Below are 20,176 nucleotides of genomic sequence, written 5' to 3'. Positions count from 1 at the left end.
CTGTCACCTTGTGCCCCTTATGCTGCCCCTTGGGCTGCCAGGGGCTCACTGCTGTGAGCATCCATCCCTCCATCCAGCAGCCATGGGAGGGCAGGGGTGGCCAGAGATTTCTCTAGACCATGACTGCACATACCAGAACAGCCAGGACATCCCCTGTCACCTTGTGCCCCTTGGGCTGCCAGGGGCTCACTGCTGTGAGCATCCATCCCTCCATCCAGCAGCCATGGGAGGGCAGGGGTGGCCAGAGCAGTAGAGCACAGCCCAGTAGAGTTGATACCATTGAGCCTCAGCAATGCAAGAGCAGCGACTCACAGGTCATCCCCAGCACCTGCAGCCACACAGGTCCAAGAACAGCATCTGCAACTCCCAACTGTCTGCAGCAAACCATGGTTTAGTTTCTAATCAACCTGAGCTTGCACTGTACGAACCCTTAATAGGTTTACAATACAAGGCGTTCATTCTGAGCATGTTCCCCCCTGTTATATAAAGGTTATAGCTCAGATCAGGCTGGAAGCGTGTCTTTCCTGAGCAAGTCAGGGCCAGCAGCTGGCAGAAAGTTCTGCTGTGCCATAAGCAGCACACTGGCATTCCCCCTCCAGCACCCGTGGGGCAGAGTGGGCGAGGGGACAGACCGCCCATCACACATGGTGGAAGGCACCTGTGGCCTCTGCAGAGCAGCCTCCTCCTCACAGGGTCTCAGGGCTCCTTCCCTCTCTGCAACAGCATGAGCTCAGCCCTGCACTAGCCCAGGCTGTCTCCCCACTGCCTCCAAGCTGCAGCCCCCAGGACCAGAGACACAGCCATGCATGCCCAGCCAGACCCCACAGGGAGGACCATGCGCGTGGTCTTGGCTCCTGTGCCTCGTCCCAAGCACCCCTCCCAGCAGGGCGGCTCGCAGCATCCCTGCAGCATCTCCTGGCAAAAGAGCAGAAGCTGCACCATCATGCAGCCCTTGGCATGAAGGATCACATCATACTTAGCCACTGCTGCACAGCTGCAAACTCTTAGCTTAGGAGCCCATACCTTGCTTCCTGGATTTTAAGTGTGGCTGCAGAGATAGAACTAATACATGCACATTTCAAACACCCGAAACCTCCCACTACCAGTTTCTGGTTTAACTGGCCCACCTCTTTCCAGTTAGGAACCAGTGCAGCACAGGCTGCCTGAGGTGTAGGCTGCTCTCAATAAAGACTAAATTTTTAATGACATTTTCTAGGGGGCTGAGCAGCTCCCGATTCCTGTGATCGCTGTGTCTCAGAGCCAGTTACCAGTACTTCTGCCCATGATGGGTGATCATTTCCTGCCGTTATCTGGCACTCTTTGCATGGGATCAGGACAGTTTACAAGGCATAAGTGGAGATATTAGAGATCAAACATCACATAACTTTAGCAGCCTTCCAAAAAGAAAGAAAAATCTCCGCAAAGCATTAGCAAAGCTTACATCCAGCAGAGCACCAAAGATCAGTGACATCCCCACATCCAGAGGAAGGGAGAGCTGCACTTCTGTCGAGGAATTTGCACATTTACAAATCGCCGCAGTTAAGGGCCCCGAGGAGGAGAGGTACATGCTGACATGCACAGCTCCCAGCAGCCCTCAAAAACAGATGCGTTTGGCTGAGGAGGTGTTTGCCAGCACACAAACTAATTATTTACATCCACGTAAATATTGCTAAAGAGCTGGAGATAAACAAACACAGCTTTTGACACAAAACAGACCAGACACTTCTCACCCGGTCCAAGTGCTAAAGGCCTGACAGGCAGCAAGTGGCAGCAGAACCCACCAGCAAAACCAGCCCAGCCCCAGCTCTGCCAGCTGAGAATACCACAGGTGAGAACTTCAGGAGAAAGTCAGCAAGGTGTTTGGGGAAAAGAGACTATCATAAATTTTCCAAAAGGATGCTGGCAGCCATCCTGCTCAGCTCTTCAGAGCTGTAAAATTTTACTAGGGGGAAAGTTCCTGACTGCTAGTAGAGTCTCCCTGGGTTAGGGCTGCAGAGCAGACCCTGGGTGCAGGGAAGGGTGCCAGCAAATGCTGCCCCCTCCTTCCACCCCTGCCTTCCCCGCCCTGCACAGCATCCTGCCCCTCTCCACAGACCCCCTTGCCCCAGAGCATTCCCTGCACGCCACTGCCCTGTTACAGCACGAGCTAATTTAATTGCTGATCAGTGCCAGGGACACATCACTGGCACAAACAAGGCTGCAAGGCCCCACTTGACTTTACATGCCCTGCTCTGGGGTGCTAGAACACGCAGAGCTCCGAGGGCTGGGCACATGGCAAAGCAAACAGCAAGGGTAATCTCCAGGAGACCAGCAAGGAGCGCCTCTATCAGCACCCTGCGTGAACAAAGAGCACCTGAACCTGGGTAACAGCAAGTGATAGCGAGCTGGAGGGATTTAAATCAGCCTGGTAATGCTGGCAGGCAGGTGCACGGTGCCTACAGGAGCTCAGACCTTGCATCTGGGTGTCCAGAACCACCCACCGTGCCTGAATGGTTGTGACTCACCCCTCCACACCATCAGCCAAGGGAGCAGCCCAGGAACCTCTGTGGGGTGCACCAGTCTCAGGGGAAACTTTGGCAATTGGTGCAAAATGCACCTTTACCTCATCTTCACTTCTGAGAAGTACGGGTTTTAATTAAAAGCGAGCCCTTCCCATATACTAAACAGACCATCTGATCCAGGCAGAGTGACTCCCCTTCTCTCCTCACTTTCTTCCCATTGCACCTCATGAGTTATAGATCTTTCACACTCATAAAAGATAATCACCCTTCATGGGTGAAGTAGCCTCTATTTATACCACAGCAGCAGAAGGATTGATAGACTGTGCAATTAAAACAGGAGCTGCAGCAGAAGGGCTGGGCACAATTCCTATTAAAGGGAAAATCCAGTATTTAGGTATTTTTATCCCTTGGGTAGAAGCCCAAGAGTCAAAGATTTAATGCCAAAGCTCAGCCATGCCACTTCCCAAGCATCAGCATGGCAGGAGGTTAGCACCTGTCCCACGTTCCCACCCGGGTTTTGTCCCAGCACTGCTGATTCACTAGAAGTGACCTCCTGCCATTGAGCAAAGCCCCACGCCCACACAGCTCCCTTAGCCAGCAGCGTTCAGGGTTTTCCTGCAAACACCCAGGTTCCCCAGGGCTGCTCCCAGCACCAAGAAAACCTGAGGCTTTCTGCCTTATTTCCCACACACGTGGCCCCTGCCCAAGTAGGGACAGTTTTTGCACAACAGCAGAACACTTTCACATGCTGCAAACACACACGTGCATGACAGCTGCTCCAGGTACTGCACCACGGTGCCCATCTGGGAGCTGCAGCCACATCCCTGGGCTCCCACCCAGTGCCCAGCAGGACCACAGGGGTGGACGACATCCCTGCCTGGCCAGGGCCTCCCCAGAAGCCCTGGCCCGCTCCCACCGAGCCCCAGCTCTCCAGGGGATCTCTGCCAGGTGCGGCTCCGTGGGGGCATTATTTACCTTGTTAATTTCTGAGGGAGGCATTTTAATTGCTTTAAATTACTGCTGGAAAAACTGGAGTGGTCAACAATCAATCAGGCTGATTTACCACCCCATGCCCACCCGCTGCGAGCCAGCAATCAGCTGCCGCCACAAGATCTATTATTGATGAACTTTGTGGGGCTGCTAATTAGCTGCGAGCACATGTCCCCAGCATCACTGCGCCAGCAGAGCAGCAGCAGGCGCCCCGGCACAGTGTCGGTCGCTGCTGCCCAGGACAGGGGACCCACATGGCACAGGGAGCAATCAGCCCCCACCCCAGTGCCACGGGGACCATCCTGCTCATCCAGCCCCGACGGGCTGCCGCACAAGCAAGCGCCAGCTCAGCCTCCCTGGGCTGGGCTCCTGCAGGCAGCAAGCTCTGCCTGGTAAACAGTATTTATCACTGCCATTATTAGATTACTTAAAAGAAATCTTCTTTTGAATGGGGCTATGAAGGAAGAAACTCCCTTTGTGCATTGGACATTTATCTCCTATACCATTAAGTGGAACACCATTAGCGTTACCACAAACGCCGTAATTACTGCTCGTGCAAGTTGCTCCCAGGGCTGGGGGCATGTGGGGGCACCAGGGGCTGCTCCATGCTCAGGCACCACACCAGCCCCTGGAGCACGTAGGGACCATGTGTCTGGGGAGCAGAACCGAGGGCCGACAGCTGCTTGCAGGTCACTCAGATCTGCATCCACCCAGGGCTGGGTGAGACGCCTTCAGTGACCACGGGAGCATCTGGAGCATCTCTGGGGCCAGCAGCTGGCAGCAGGTCTGCCGGCAGGTGCCCCCACAGGCAGGGCCAAGGGAGACGCTGCCCAGCCAGCACAGCTTTCCCTCCCCTCCTGGGGCAGGAGGTACCCCGTTCCTAGAGGCAGCGAGGCACAGGCCAGTGCAAGCATGAAGGGCTATGGAAGGAGGCTCCAGCACACCCCAGCCAGCGGGTGCTTCCCCAGCAAACCCTGGCCCCAGCCATGGGCCAACTCGTGAGAGGCAGGACGGTGGAGAAGGCTTCACCTTCCCCAAAGTGAGGGGGAAACCTGAGGAGGGAGTAAAGCTGCCTGAGGAGCAAAGTCCCCCGGCACAGACCTGTATTTAAACAAAAGCGGCGAAGGAAGGGGGGTGGCATTGCCATTCTGCGCAGGAAACCTTAGTTCCCCATCCCCTGCCAAGAATGCCTCGTCAGTGATGGGCACTCGCGTGCCAGTCATCCATCAGCCCAGTGATCTCATCCTTGATTTTCATGGACATCTTTGATTTTTCATCATATATTCTCCTTGTTTCTCATTGGAGACTGACAGGGATTTTAAGTACAGAATGAAATGGAGAATATTAAAGTGGCCGCTATTCTATTGTGCCTGTCACCTGTTTCACTTTAAATGCTGTCCTTATTAATGATAACACCATAACACTTTAAGACCCTAAGCTAAGGCCCTCAAGGACATTGATTAAACGCAGCTTCCCCTGGAAGACCCTTCCTTTTCCTTAAGTTCCCTCCATTTTAAAGAGGAGGCAATGGAGGCATGAGGGTGCTGCCCATGCCGTTCAAGGTCACTGCCCAAGGCGCTGCCAGGGCCGGGTGAGAGCGCAGCAGCCCCAGGGCAGCCACCAGCTGCCCTCAGCCCTTGCCAGCTCCTCCTGCCAGACCGCTGCCGGGTGGCCCCAACACCAGTGACACCCGACAGCCACACTGGCCCAACTCCCCACGCGCACCACTGCGGGAGGACGGGGCGAGGCAATGGAGGCATGAGGGTGCTGCCCATGCCGTTCAAGGTCACTGCCCAAGGCGCTGCCAGGGCCGGGTGAGAGCGCAGCAGCCCCAGGGCAGCCACCAGCTGCCCTCAGCCCTTGCCAGCTCCTCCTGCCAGACCGCTGCCGGGTGGCCCCAACACCAGTGACACCCGACAGCCACACTGGCCCAACTCCCCACGCACACCACTGCAGGCAAGGACGGGGCAGGAGCTTTTGGTGTGGGTTACAGCAGTGCAACTGCTGGGAGGGGAACTGGCAGGGATGTGACTGAGGCCAGGTAATTGCTCCTGAGCTGCGAGGAGGGTAAAAGGCTGTGTGGGGCCAGCCAGGGCTTTGCAGCACTGGCCACACATTCCCCAGTCCGCAGGATGGGGCAGCACATCCTTCTCACCCCATCATAGGGACAAGGGCCTTACCCCAGAAAACTCCTCATCGGACCAGTCCTGACAGGAGGTCCTTACCATGATCCCAGGAGCCCGAAGAGTAAGGCCAGCCCTTGGGGTGCCTGCGCTGAGCAGCAGCACCACCCATGGATGCCCAGGCATGGGGAGCCCTGCCTGCAGCTCAGCGGGGCCAGACCAAAGCAGCCCCCATGCTTGCTGCCAGGGAGGCCAGGGGGATCAGCTCCCCTTCCACACCAGGAAGAAAGCTGCTTTATCATCCTCTCCTTCTCATAATCCCATCAAAGCACTCCTAGCCAATGGCTCCCTCTTGCCCAGGGTGCTGCTCTGTGCCTTTTCCACAGGCATCCGCACAACACATGTGCCAGCCACCTCTCCCAGGCAAACCCATCCACAATTTTTTATCTCCAGACATAAAGCAGCAGTGCCCCGCAGCTCCTCCACTAACAGGTGATTAAAAGTGCATAAAGATTTACTCATTTCCCCTTCCTGGTGTCAGTAAGCAACATGAAAAATAAATATTCCAAGCACTCAAATATTAAGACTCCAGATTCACAGAGGGAAATGACAACTCCAGGCTACAAGGCAGAGGTTTCCAGCCGGCTGCAGGAGGGGACTGTTTGCTAATTCCCCTTCACAAGCATTCGCTTCGTGCTGCTGTGGCAGCTTTGATGCATTTTTCTCAGCAAAGGTGCTCTACCTGCCAGCTGTCAGTGAGGCAGAGCCACTCCACGCAGAGGAGGGTCCCCAGCACAGGTCTGCCCCCCCCCCCCCAGCCCCTCCAGTCACCCACCACCTGCACAGACAACACAGTCTATCAGGGCACAAACACCAGTGGACCGAGCACACTGCTCCTTCCCTGGATGGGGCTGGATGTGGAGAGGTGCCTTCCCAGGGGAGGTGGTCTCTGGTCTGGGTGAGTGGGCCAAGAGTGCCCAGCCGCAGCCCCCAGCCACGGCACCATGCCAGGATACCCCCGCAAGCATGCCGGAGGTGGCCCAGGCTGCAGGCAGGTTGTTCTGGGTAAAGCGGCTTGGATGGGCGAGAACAGCTCCGGTCTGTGCCTTTACAGGCAGGAACATTACTGATGTTCAGAGTTTGCATAGCATTCCTGACCTGCCTCCAGCACCGCTTATCACCACCGTGCATCTCGCTCCGCTCCTGGGGCAGGAAACAGCCACAGTCCCAGGAGACTTTGCTCACACTGCACTTACACCTGAAAGATCAGTTGTTTATCCAAAGCTGTGCTAACTTTGTAGGCCTGGGAACAGGGCTGAAACCCTTATGCAACCACCTGTCTGAGCCAGAAACAGCCTGACACCAGCTGACACCATTGATCCCAGCAGTCTAATGCTTGCATGGTTTGGCCCAGAGCAAGGAGGGTATAAAAACTGGAACAGAGCCAGGAGCAGGTCCATATGCTGAGCATTCCTGTGCCTCCAGAAAGGCAAGGCCTTCTAGATGATGCTGAAGTGGCACTTCGGTGCTCCCAGCACACGTACCTGCACAGCCAGGAGACTCCTCAGAGGCTGGAGAAGGGGAATCCCACACTAACAGCATCCCTAGCCCATGCCCAGGTCTCATGCTGCATGAGACCTCCCCGTGCAGAGCTGCCCCCTGCACCGCCTCTACCCAAGGAGAATAAACTGCAGAGGCCCCAGGTTTGAGCTCTCTGTAAATCACTGCATCCTCTGTTGGACCACCCGAGACCTTACAGCATCGGCTCTTCCAAATACACATGACCACAGCATTTGGTCCGTGTGCCACATGCCAGGAAGAAGATGTGATCACCCACTTCTCACTGCTGCCAGTTTGTTTCCAGCTTAAGAAAAATGCTGGTTTGTAGTCAGACACACATCTCTGCTTCCCTGGTCTCCTTGGCCAGGTGAGTCACTCCAACCAGAGGGGCAGGATACAACCCCCACAGCACCCAGAGCCAAAGGACCCCCTGCACTCCCACAGCACAAAGGCAGGGAGCTGGAGGTGCAGAGCCCCCAGTGCAGCCCCCCATGGGGAGGACCCTCCCTCACCAGCCCCAGGCAGGGAGACCAGCACCCTCCCACAGCCAGGGCACAGCACTGCATTCGGATCTGACCCTGGCTGTTCATTAGCCACCCAGCAGCATCAGGGATGCAAGCAACAACTGCACTAATCCCTAGCAGTTTATCATCACCACTATATTAACCTCCATGAAAATTACATTTTGATTTGTCTATTGATTTTTAAATTTTCAAATCAGCACAAACCCACTTCCTACCTGCTTCCTCCTTATCACTGCCACCAGCACCTCCAACTCCCTGGGATTTGCCTTTGCCTTTCCCTTCCCTGGCTCCTGCTATATAAAAACACACCCCTGAAAGCAACACTGCACCATTTAGCACATTAGGGCTTCCTACTCCAGTAAGAACCCATTGGTTCCAGGGCACAGCTGCTGCCAATTACCACTACTTAACTGGCACATTAAACACATAGTAAGGAATTAGGAGTTTCGGTCTGCTCTCTACTTAACAATAACAAAGTCACTTGACCTTTTTTCAGCCACCACAATGGCTGTGTAAGTGACTGTTTGACAAATGCGCTTTGTAATGGTCTCTGTTCTTTCTCATGCGACTGGTGGAACAGTTAATATCTTGAGTCACAGCATTAAGACGAGTGCTCGTGATTAATTTAAGATGTCAATTAATCACCCCAAATGGACTGGTTTGTCATCACTTCCTAATGGGAAGATGTTGATTTGTCCCACAGAATTTGTAATAGGAACCAAGGCTGAAGCCCCTGCTCGGAGTGGCTGGAGAGCAGCCCGGCTACATGCGCTGCAACCTGGCTGGGAGCTGCTGCCGCCGAGGCTGCGGCATGAGCGCCAGCGAGAAAGAAAGAAAGAAAGAAAGAAAGGAAATAAACACTTCTACATACAAGTGTTCGATTTTGTTCCCATTTTAAAAATCACACCACCCTGGGAAGAGCTCTCATGTGTTTTTTCCAACGTGCCGGTATTGATTTTGACTTTAGACACCGTCTCGAAGCAATCCGAGGCGCGTGGCCCACAGCGCAGGGCGAGCGGGGCAGCGCCAGCGCACACCGCGCGGGCGGGCGTTGGGGGCACCCTGTGCTCGCTCGGTGGGGTGACACCATCCCCCGTCCGACAGGCAGCACCAGGAGCACGTCTCTCACCCCATTTTCTGCACCCAGAGCATGCCAAAACAGCTCGACACAAGGGGAAAGGAAGGAGGCGGCCAAGCAGGTTTGTGCTGTGCTGGAGGCCCATGGGCATGGCCAGCCCCCGGCAGGGCTGGTCTGGGGCAGCCCCAGCCCTCTCCTCGCTGGCATCCTTCAGAGGGAGACGGAGCTGAGCATCACCACCTGCCCGCCTCGTCCTCCTCCCTTCCCTTTCCTGCCCTTCTCAGGTCACCTTGCTGTTACTATCGGAGCGTGAAATCAAATGGGTTTCCAGCCATCTCTTGTAGAACAACCCAGGTCCCAGGTTCTCAGCTGGAAGCCTTAGCTGAAGGGAGAGGTCTTTTCTGATGTCAACTAATGTCTTATTCCCATACACAGGGGAATGGGTTCAGGTGGGATTTTCAGAAGTGCCCAAGCCTCATGAATATAAATGAGACTTGTGCTTCTAGGTCACACACTTGGAAACCCTGCCTTAAGCCCTTGCCTTACACACGTTCTCACTAGGAGGGTCCTGCACGGCAGCTCATGCTGCAGCCTCCCAAGTTCACACGAGGAAAGCAGGTGGGATACCAGGGAAAGGAGGCATACCCGGTGCGTCAGACACTGCGTATTGGTATTGGGTCAGCGTTTACCCTGAGCCAAAGTTCAGATGTGCAATGCTGGTGCAATTCTTGTAGCCATGCTTTCTCACCTGTGTATAAACTTCTCTCTCATTTAAGGTGTCCAGCGCATACTGCACTCTAATTTTACATTGTATTGTTTGGAGACAAAAAATTCAGGTCCAGTCTTTAGGAAGCCCACACGTTCCTCCTCTCTAGCATAGACAGCAAGGACTGGAAAAATCTTTGATTTTAGCCGGGCAAAGAAGACATTGACGATTTCAAATCTGTCCTTGGTTTCTTTTTATAGAAACAAGACATGTGCAGCGATGATTCAGAAATGTAGCTCAAAAGATTGCCAGTGCTGCTTTGTACCAGTTCCTCTGAGCTAAACAGCGATCCTTTGCAGACCCCTCCTCACTCGGAGCCGCCTGCCGGGGGGGGGCCATGGACAGGGAGCTGCTCTGGGTCTCGGCTCTTGTCCTGCCGAATGCGGCTGGCAGCCCTGTTTCTGGAGGGCCAGCAGAAGCCCGCCGGTCACCGAGAGCGTTGCAGTGCTCTGCAGTGATGGTCAAAACATGTCAGCCGATCTGACACATGGTACGGTTGCTGTGGACAGGCGCTGCTGAGCCCTGCAGTTTTGTTCCATTTCTTAAAAATATGTTGTTCAGTATGCCTGCACCGATTGCTGAGCCAAATGCCACTGTGGCCAGCACACGCTGCCTCTAGAAAGTCCATCCATGACTTTAGATTTGTATAAGAACATCCTCCATTGGGAAATGCAAATGCCCAAAATACCCCTGCATTGGCCCTCGCACTAGGAACAAGCTCCACGTTTCCCTGTGCTCTGGATTAGGAGGGCAGGCTTGGTTTGAAAAAAATCATGTGCAACAGTGTGGCAACCGTGGTGAAAAGGAACTGAATCTTTCTGGATTTTAAGTGGAGAAGTTCGTACTTGCTCTCCAACTCTTTACTTTCTGCAGTGTAGTGTTGACGGTGCAAAATCAGACCTGTGGTCTGCCCCACACTGCCCGTCTGACCGTGGCAGACGAGGGGTTTCCGTGTCCTTCTGGGTGCCCACAAAAGCAGGAGAGACCCGCGTGTGTGCCGGAGCGGAGGCTCACGCCTGCACACGAGCACGTGAAGCCGTGTGCTCACGGTCACTCTGGAGGGCAGGGCTGGCTGGACAGGGCAGAGCTGCCACATCATGGCACCGTGCTACAGCACCACGCTACGGCACCGTGCTACGGCACCATGCTACGGCACCATGCTATGGCACGGCACAGCGACAGCAGGTAACTCCACCGCGCACCACGAGCCCTTCCCGCCCCGCTCCCTGTCGGCTGGCAGCGGGGCTGCGGTGCGGATGTTCGCAGGAAGCCAGCTTCAGAGTCCTGCACCCAAAACAGGCGGGGAACCTCCCACCCCATCATCCTCACCAAGGGCGCTCGCGGAAACGACTTCATGAAGAGGTACGGTAATGACCAGGGTTACGCTCCTCAGCGTGAGCAGCAGCACAGGGAATTGCGCTTCCTCCTCCTCCCAGCGCTACGATCTTGACGCCAGTCCCCGGCCATGGAAGTCGCTGCTCAGCCGATGCAGGTCCAAGGGCTGGATGCGGCATCGCGCAGCCCCAGCTGCAGCGGAGACAGCAGATTCCTTAGGAAAGCTGTGGCCAGGCGCCCAAGCTGGTTTTTTTATCTTTGCCTTTTATAAATGACGCTGCTTTAAACTCTGTCCGAGAGCTGTGAGCTTTCTTTAACCATCACGAAATGCCCTTTTTATGCGCATTACCGGCTGTAGGAGCATCTGCTGTTTGAGTGTTGACATGGATGGATGTGTTGACAAAGACAAACTTTCACCCAGGACTAGTTGTTAATGCAACACAAACCTGTCTGCTGGGCCTGCTGATGGGATGAAAAATGTAAGGAGTGCTTTCCACAGACAACTAATTGACAAGTTTACTGAAAGGAGGGGAAAAGCACCGTTCTGATGGAAATAGGAAGCAGGGGCCAAGCACTGCAGTTCCCTCTTTCTGCTGGAGGAACCGGACTCAGGGAGCCTCCAGCCAGCAGCGCGTGTTTGCAGATACCTCCTGCTCCTGAATTGGCTCCTTGTCTACAGTCTCCTGCACACTGCGAGGATGTGTATTAAAGTGAGTGTTATCACAGTGGTGGGGCTTAATGAGCTCAGTGTGCTGGGAAGGCAGCGCATGCAAGCCCCCCCGCGCGCCGCCGTGCCCCCCCGTCTCCTCTGGCACCAGCTTTAACTTTTATTGACAATTAATACTGCAGGAAGGAGCACTGCCGCTGAGGCAAAGAAAAACCCAGGGCTGTTTTACGGCACCGTCGTTTAGATATTCGTGAAACAACTAAACAGAAATGCCAGCTTCTTGCAGATATAAAAAAATGTTTTAGACTTTTCAACAGACCTGCTCCACGAGGCTGCCCATGACCAGCCTTTACATTCTCTGACGTTGCCTAAGACCAAACTGCCGGAGAAGCAATCCTCCTCTCCCCGATCACAGCGGGCACTGAGACTCAAGAGACAGCTAACGCCTGCAAACACCCTGACTTACTCCAAGGGGCTGTTTCCTTGGCTGCACTTTTCCAGGATGTTTCTGGGTCACTTGCTACCGTATGAGGCATTACCTGGACTCGTGTGAGCTGTGTCACCCCTAATCAGTCTCACACTGTGGCAATAAATAAGAGTCCAAGTGGAGACAGAATTTTTTTCCACCCCAAAGTCTGTGAGAGAAAGGGCTGCTGGAGTTGGAGATAAAGCATCACCTGCCTCTGGCTCCCATGCAGCTCCCAGCAACACGTAAAACTCCAGGCTGTAAGTTCACAATGCATATTAATCACGTAACAAAGAAGTCACTTGGGATGTTAGAAAATAAAAGCAAGCATGGAAAAAATAAACTGGTAGTGGGGTGCAGATGAAAAAAGCCCACAGAAGGTGTAACAGAGACGTATAATCAGACTCTATCACACTGCCTCAACATCTAGTAATGCCAGCCATCAAAACAGCTTCATCTTTCCCTTTTCACTTGTTTTTTCATCCTGCAGCCATACAGAGACGTGGGGGCTGGCTGGCACGTGAGCCCTCAGCCCCAGGCAGCGCAGCCCCCGGCTCGGGTTGGCTCTGCTGGCCCCACAGCTTGCTGTAAGGACGCTCCGGCTCTGAGTACAAGCGTGCTCCAGAGGTTTCCTCTGGCTCACTCCTCGCGTTGCTGCTGGCACGACTGCATGGGCAGCCAGCTGCAGGTCTGGCTCCCCCAGACGTCATTGCTCTGGCATGGCTCTAACAGAACTTCTTCATCCTCACGCCGACATGTGCAGCATCTGCTCTTCTTTAGCATCTTTGTAAGGAGCCACGTTTCCCCCTGTGCAGGCAGGTACCTCTCCAGGAGCAGGAGCAGAACCTGGCTCATTGCACACCCAGGGGCCCATGAAATCCTGCTCACTTGTCAAACCGTGTGAACCGTGCTCCTCTTCCCAGAGCTGCGGGAAACACGTACTCTTTTCCTACAAGTTCCCATGAAATCACAAAAATGTTGGGGGCCTGGGGAGAGGAAGGACTGCCTTTCCCGTCCATTCACTGCCTCCTATGGAGGAGGTTTTAAAACAACTGTCCTTCTGTCCATGTGCGATTCATTGCACGGCAGCCACGGACAGGTCCTGCTCGCTGGGCTGTGCAGGGCTGCCAGCACTCGCCCCGGGGGGGCAGCTGCGCTGGGGACTCCATGGTAAGTGTTAGGAGCCTGTTTCTAAGGGGGTGACCCCAAGAAAGTCGGAGGAACTCCCCTGTGCACATGAGATGAGCCCAGCTCGGGCGGGAGCAGGCACAGTGTGGCACCCAGTGTGCGCTCGCTGGGATTTCTCCATGGCTTTCGCTGGCCAAAGCTCCATGACAAAAATGTCAAATCTGGAATTTTAACCCATAACAAACCCATGAAATTTCAGCTGCATTTCCATGAAAACATCCAGCCCCTTTCCTAGACATGCCTGGGCTTACGCTGCGGGATGCCAGTGCCTCAGTGCCAGCACCAGCACCTCCAGCGGAGTCGCAGAGTTGTAGCAACTGGTGCCAATGGGGAAACTGGTCTTACTGGGCAGCCAGGTCCCAGGGAGGGAGGTACAGGTGGCACAGCCCTTCCTGCCACTCAGGAGCCTTCCCAGGGGCCTTCTCCAGCCATCTCACACATGCACGCACGCACGCACGCATGTTGGTCTCTTTATCCATAGAAGAATTATTTCTAATTCACACCAGCACGAAGGTGAACCGTGAGGTGGGAAACGCTCTCCATCTGCACAGCCCCTATGGCAAACCCACTGCAGGAGATGGCCGGAGACCCTACACCAGGGTGATGCCTCTCTGCAGATCATCCTCTCACAGTGACAAGGAAGGATTTCAGCACAAAGTCACGGAGTGTGAGACTACACCACAGACGGCCATGTAAATTAGGGAACAAAACCTCCAGTAATTAATTTTCTTCCTTTAAAATCACTCTAGCAACTGATTCAGAAAAAGCAAAGTTATAATAACAAAAGAAAATATTAACCTATTTATTATATCTCAAGCCCCTTAAAATAAAAGTAATTGCATGTAATAAGCATCTGGAGACCGCCCAGAGAGTGGCAGTACCCGGTGGGATAGCAGAAGAGATCAAGGTGAGGTAAGCAACAGCCTTTGAAAAGCTCTGCTTTATTCAGACTTTGAAGTGGCAAAAGCAGCTCAGCTCACTGTTCCCAGCCTCGGGAAGCAGCTGAGCCGTCGCCCATCACCAACGACCCACAGTCCCCCTCACTGCTTGCCTGGCTCGTCCCGGTCCCCACGTGGAACGCAAACCCGTGGGCCTGATGGCCAGCACCAAGCCACTGTGCGAGCCTTGAGCTGCCGGCACCATCGCACAGTCTCACAGAAAGACCCTTTTCTGTGCAAACTCCGGGGAAAAGAGCAGGTCTGTCCTTCATGGCGGGCAGGACACGGCCCCGCTCCCGGTCCTGCCCCGGGTGCAGAGCAGAGCTTGCCTAATGCCACCGTTAGGCAGCAGCAGGAGACCCCGGGTGCGCTCATCTCACCCATTTCAGAGCCACTCTGCTTTTTTATTTATCAGTTTCCCTAAGACAGACACGGGAGCTGTAGCATGTCATCTCCAGCAGCGTCCCGGGAAGCAGCGGAGAGCGTGGCCCTGGGAGGAGGCAGCTCTGCTGCGCAGCAGCACTGCTCTGATCTAACTGGGAGTGACACGGCAGCTTGGGGTGCTCGTCTGCACCCAGCCCCCCCCTTCTTCTGTGCTTCTGGACATTTTATTCACAGCGCTGCAATGAGAAAGTAAGTTAAAGCCTAACCCTGGCTATCGTGGGCAGCCAGGCAGTCTGCAGGAGAAGGCTCTTTTGTCGCCGGAGCCCCCAGGATACAAAGCAGAAGAGCGGTAACCCCAAAGATAATTTCCTTATTCTGATCAGGGATCAATTGACCACTTGCTCCCGTTTGTTCCCCCCTGGGACCGGTGGCCTCCAGCTCTGAATGCAAAGCAGTCACTCCTTATTTCCAAATGCAAATGAGGTCTGTGAAAGGCCTTGCTTTGAAACCGGTATTATTCCCTGGGGTCCCGACCCTCCCCACCACATCCCTCACCCCAGCCTCTCTCTCTGACTCTGCGCTCTGCCTTCCCAGAGTAACAAAGGTTACGGGGAAATAAAAGCAGAGCGATTACCATCTGGGAATCATCAAGCAGGAGCCCAGAGGAGAAGGAGCGGGCTGCCGAGACCGGGCTGACCCAACTGCCCGCCACCCGTGCATGCCTCAAGCCAGTGGAACCCCAACAGCCTGGCAAGGGCTGCAGGGACCCAGCCCCAGCAGCACCCGCTGGGGCACGGCACGAGGGGCACCGAGCTGAGCCGAGCCACGAAGCCTGCACAGCACGGGCGCGACACCCTGCATCTCAATGGGGCTGGAGGGAAGCGCATCTGCCACTTGCCTCCTTGCATGCCAGGGCAGTGGACCTGCGCGCCCCGAGCCGGGCACAGGCAGCCCGGGATGGCAGCGTATGGCGATGGCTACGGCAGGACCAGAAAGTGCCCGGCAGCTCCATCGCACCCCGTCCACATCACACGATCCACTGCCAGCGCGGCTGCAGACCTGGCAGCTGGACGGGCTGCCCTTCTCGGGTCACGCGCCTCTGCTGGCCCCGACGCTGGGGGTCCCCTGGTCCTGGTGGGGACAGGGCTGGGAATGGTGAGGATGGGGACATGGACAGGGATGGGGGTGGCAATGGGGACGTTCCGCAGCTCCACCCTTCCCATGTCCCCTCGCAGGCGGCCGTGCCCCTGAATGGGGCGGCTGCTCCTCCCGCTCATCAATCAATTCCTGCTCTGTCCACTTTGGAGCCTGGAAATAAAACCTCCCTGTAAATCTCCGCCACAGCCGCTCTGTTTTGGTGGTGGAGGGCCCCGCATTCCTGAGTTTCAGGCCGCAGCCACGTCTTCAAGAGCGGAGCCACAAGAGCTTTCTGATGGTTAATTGCTGGCACACTCTCACTGAAAACATGAAACACCCCCTGACAAGCCGTGTGATTTATTACTGCCCACTGCAAAACGGAACAAAATCAATTGGCTATTACCTCACTTAGCGAAGGCTTGTCACCGCCTGGGAGCAGGGTGTTAAAAATAAAAGCCAGGCAAGGCCCCGGCAGCAAGCCCCCGTGCTGGGGCCGCTCCACCTGCTCCACGGCAGATAACACCGGTGCTGCGCCCGAGCAGGGCTCTGCTTTTCCTAATCATTGCCGTGCTGGTGCAACACCAGCTTATTCCTGCTTTGCAGTTATTAATTATACAGATGTCATCGCGAGCGCCGTGTACAGTAAATTTCAGAAGAGGTGCAGAGCAATGACAGAATATTTGTTTATGACAGAAACATATCCCATAATTAATCACATACATGCGACCCTTCCCTGCCAGGCAGAGCGGACCCTCTGTGCCTGGGAAGCCACCCCGCGCCAGCCATGGCACCAGCGGCTGAGAGCGGTGCCAGCCCGGCAGGGGCACGTTGCCTTTACTGGCAGGTAGAAAATGGCCAGCACGAGCGCCAGGGAAAGGGACCATTTGCCTGCATGTCTGCGCGCGATGGCCATGGTTTTCCTTGGCTGTTAGTGTGTCTCGGAGAAGACAACCTCGGTGTGTCCAGTGAAGGCTGCTGAACACCCACGCTGTGGCAATGCTGATGCAGCCCGCCTCCGCCTGGCATTTCCAACAAAAACTGGCGGCTTCCAAACACGCAGGGAAACCCACACATTGCCCTAGAAAACCTACCAGACAGAAAGCCGCTCTAACAGAAATCCGCCTTTATTTCCCCACTGCCAGGTCTTTTCCTTAGCAGGAAAAGGGAGCGAGCCAGAAATCCACCGCCGCAGAAGCAGCCGAGGTCAGGGAGCGCTCGCTGCAGCCGCTGGCAGGAGAGCTCGCAAGCCGGGGCTGACGCAGCCGGGGCCCCGCTCCTGCAGACGTTTTTATGGTCATTTAGTGCAGGGTCAGTGTCAGGGGCCATGTCCTGGTGCACATGGGCACAGCCCGTGGGGCGCTGTGGCAGCGCAGCTGCTGAGGAGCTGGCCCTAAGTGGCTGAGGCACATTTGAAGGATATTTCAGAAACTGAATGGTCCCTCTCTTTGCATTTCATCGCCTTTGTTTCATTCCCAAATCACTTACAGGCTTTCCCAGTCATAGCGGGGAGATGCTCCTCCCATGAAGCTCTGAACTGTGCAAAGCATAAAGAGGCTGCATTATTTATAGACTCCGGATAGATATTTCACACGCGGTCCATCCCATTCCCAGCATTCCCTCCATTCACAGATCATTAAGTAGCACTTGCTGACATATAAGGCAATGCAAGTGGAGTGGTTAACTTTGAATATTGCCATCCAGCCCAGTGTTAAATGAGATTCAGGAAGTAATTGTCCAAAGAGAGGGGACAGCTTTTGCCCTGCCAAATAACGCCCAGCTCAGAGCATCCACGAAAGCACCCAGCAATAACGTTATCAGAGGGGTGTCGGGCTGCACGACCCGTGTGCTGCCCCGCACTGCCTGGTCACTGCGATGGTGCCGCACGAGGACACAAAGGCCGCCCAGGGCCCATTAGCATCATTGTTCTGAGCCCGAAAGGGCTTTCCTCCCCACTGCGCTTGCGGCTGATCTTCCTTGGGGAACAAAACCCTCCAAGATCTTGGGAGTGGCACAGTGCAGAGCAGCCTGCCCCAAAAAGCCTTAAGGGCAAAAGCAGACCCCAACTGGTTTTGCATGGAACCCAGCAGGTACAAGAAGGGGTCTCTGATGTGAGCAGTGCGAGTGTTCAGGGGTGTTCAGGGTTGTGCACCATGGAGGTGCAGCAGCACATCTTTGACAGCTGCTGAGGGTTTTATGCCCCTGCGACCGCCCCGGCCCCAGCCTGGGCGCCTGGAGCAGCCAGTGGCTCCTCTGCCAGCCCCCAGACCCCGCTCCGGGCAGGCGGGCACTCTCCCTGCTGAGAGCTCACGACTGCCACATCCCTGCCTACAGTTAGGGGGAAAACCAGCAGGCGTGTCTGCCTCCGCCTCTGCGGGCAGTTTGGAGTAGCCGAGCAGAGACAATGGCAGGACGTGACTGTGGGGACATCTGTGTCTGATCCAGGAAATGTTTTGGTGTCAAATAGAAGCAGTGGGTTGCTGCAAAGAAAAAAAAAAAGAAGTGTGAGCGCGAAAAGATCTGGGATACATTCAGACCATAGCAGAGCATTTCAGAAGAGGGCAAGGCTGAGATTTAGGTTCCCAGGCAGCCTGACGCCCTGTTCCATGGATGTGCCCCTGCTGGGAGCCGGTCGCTGTGTGGGCAACCCGTGCCACCTCTCCAAGAGCTCGTCCCTTCGCCCGGGGGCCACCCGGCAGGCGGAAGGAGAGCGGTGGCCCACGCTCCTCCCCGGTACCCAGCTGCCGTGCCTGCACTGCAGGCTTGCGCCTTTCGGCAGGCACGATAGATTTGTGTCTTCCCTTTAGTCCCTGCTGCTGAAGGCCTGCCAAGGAGCGACACGGGGAGGTTTTGAGGTCTGCAGCAGAGCGCCTGCATCCCCATCCCGAGGGCAGGTGGCACTACCAGTGCAGCCCAGCCATGTGGGCCTCCCAGGGCAGAGCAGCCTCCTGCTGTCGTTCACAGGGTGTTTCATTTACCTTAAGTTTGGGGACCAAACATTACCCCACAGCTCTGTACCCCGCTCTCAGACTCGGGTTTCCTCTACTGAGGCTGATGCTGCTGGTCAGGGCAATTGTCCAGGTTGTACAAACCAGCCAGTAAGCATGGAGAGCGAGGTTTTGCTGGTACATGTGAGGTTTGCAGCAGCTTCTGCTCTAAGAAGAGCTGCAGCTTGTCTGGTTCCTAGCTAAAAGCCACCCCACGCTGCAGCACTTCCATTTCAGTCCATAGCACGGTGTGCTGCAGCGACGGGAACCATGGGGCCAGTGGAAAATGGGGCTCTGAGCTCATGCATCTTATTTTAGCTCCCCATCCTCTCTGGAAGCTATCTCAGGCATGTTTTGGGAATACAGCAGGTATTTTTATGAGTGGGATTTGCAAGGGTATTTTCATCTTAGACTTGGAGACAGCTGGGCCTGCTGCCAGGTTTAGGAAGTGCAGAGGCAGAAGCAAGAAACATAAAACTAGCAAGAGGTAGGCTTCCTACTGGGGCTTATATTTAGCTGAGAGGAGCAGGAGCACTTGAAAATGTCCTGCTGGTGCTCCCTGCACCAGATGGTCCCTCCCAATTCACGGAGACCAACCTTGACCCAAGCCAGGAAAGGCAAGGGGAATGTGTCCCGGACGATGGCACTTGTCCGGCCCAGCCCACCTGGCACTGCCGAGACCCCGGCTGCCCTTCGGATCAACTGACACCGGCGTGGTGGGTGCGGTAGTGAGCCAGCCATCGCCTGCGCACTGGGGGAGAGCTGCCGCCGGGAAGCGCTGAGCCGCGCTCGCTGCACACTTGCTGCACGCTCTCATGGACGAGGAAAACATGGGATGGGGGCAGAGTCGGCAGGACCAGTGCACTTCAGGTGGGCTCGCCTCTGCTTCAGGGTCTCAAACATGCTCCTGTCAAGCCAGCTGGCTCCGGCACCAAAGTGGCACCGTGCCGTATGCCACGCATGGGCTCTCACACGCTATGTGCACTCACTGCACGCATCTGCCCTGGGCAGGCGACTGACAGCCAGCAGTGGAAAGCCTTCCAAGGGGCTTCCTAGGCGAACCCTGCATTGCACACCAGCCTGGCTCTTCCCCCCCCACCCCAGCCGAGCCGCTGGCCCAGGCACAGCATTGGCCTGGGGGTGTTGCTGCGTGCCCAGGGGGAGCAGAGCCGAGCTGCCCCAGGCAGGCCTGAGCGACAGAGGGGCAGGTTCAGCTCCGCACCGGCCCCCCCAGCCCAGGCTCAGCCGCAGGGCAGCGTGCAGAGTGCGGCCCCAGGGGCTGAACTAGCACACGATGTGCGGGGTCCCACGGCTGGTGCGGGGTCCCCTGGGCGCTGTGGGGCAGCAGGGCTGCCAGCCCGGCGGGGGCCGACAGCTGACGGCCGAGCCGGAGGGGTCAGGGGCTGCACAGCCGGGAAAAAGCACGACCTTGCAGTGACACAGGGAGCACCGTGCCGGGCCGTGCCGTGGCCGGGGAACATGAGCCGAGCAGCTGCACAGCGCTTGGCCGAGGGGCACGGGCTGCCAGCGGCCAG

This window comes from Aptenodytes forsteri, unplaced genomic scaffold, assembly GCF_000699145.1.
Source record: "Aptenodytes forsteri isolate BGI_AS27 unplaced genomic scaffold, ASM69914v1 Scaffold550, whole genome shotgun sequence".
Lineage (NCBI taxonomy): Eukaryota > Metazoa > Chordata > Aves > Sphenisciformes > Spheniscidae > Aptenodytes > Aptenodytes forsteri.
The sequence above is the reverse complement of the archived record's forward strand: the minus strand, read 5'-3'. Positions refer to the sequence as shown.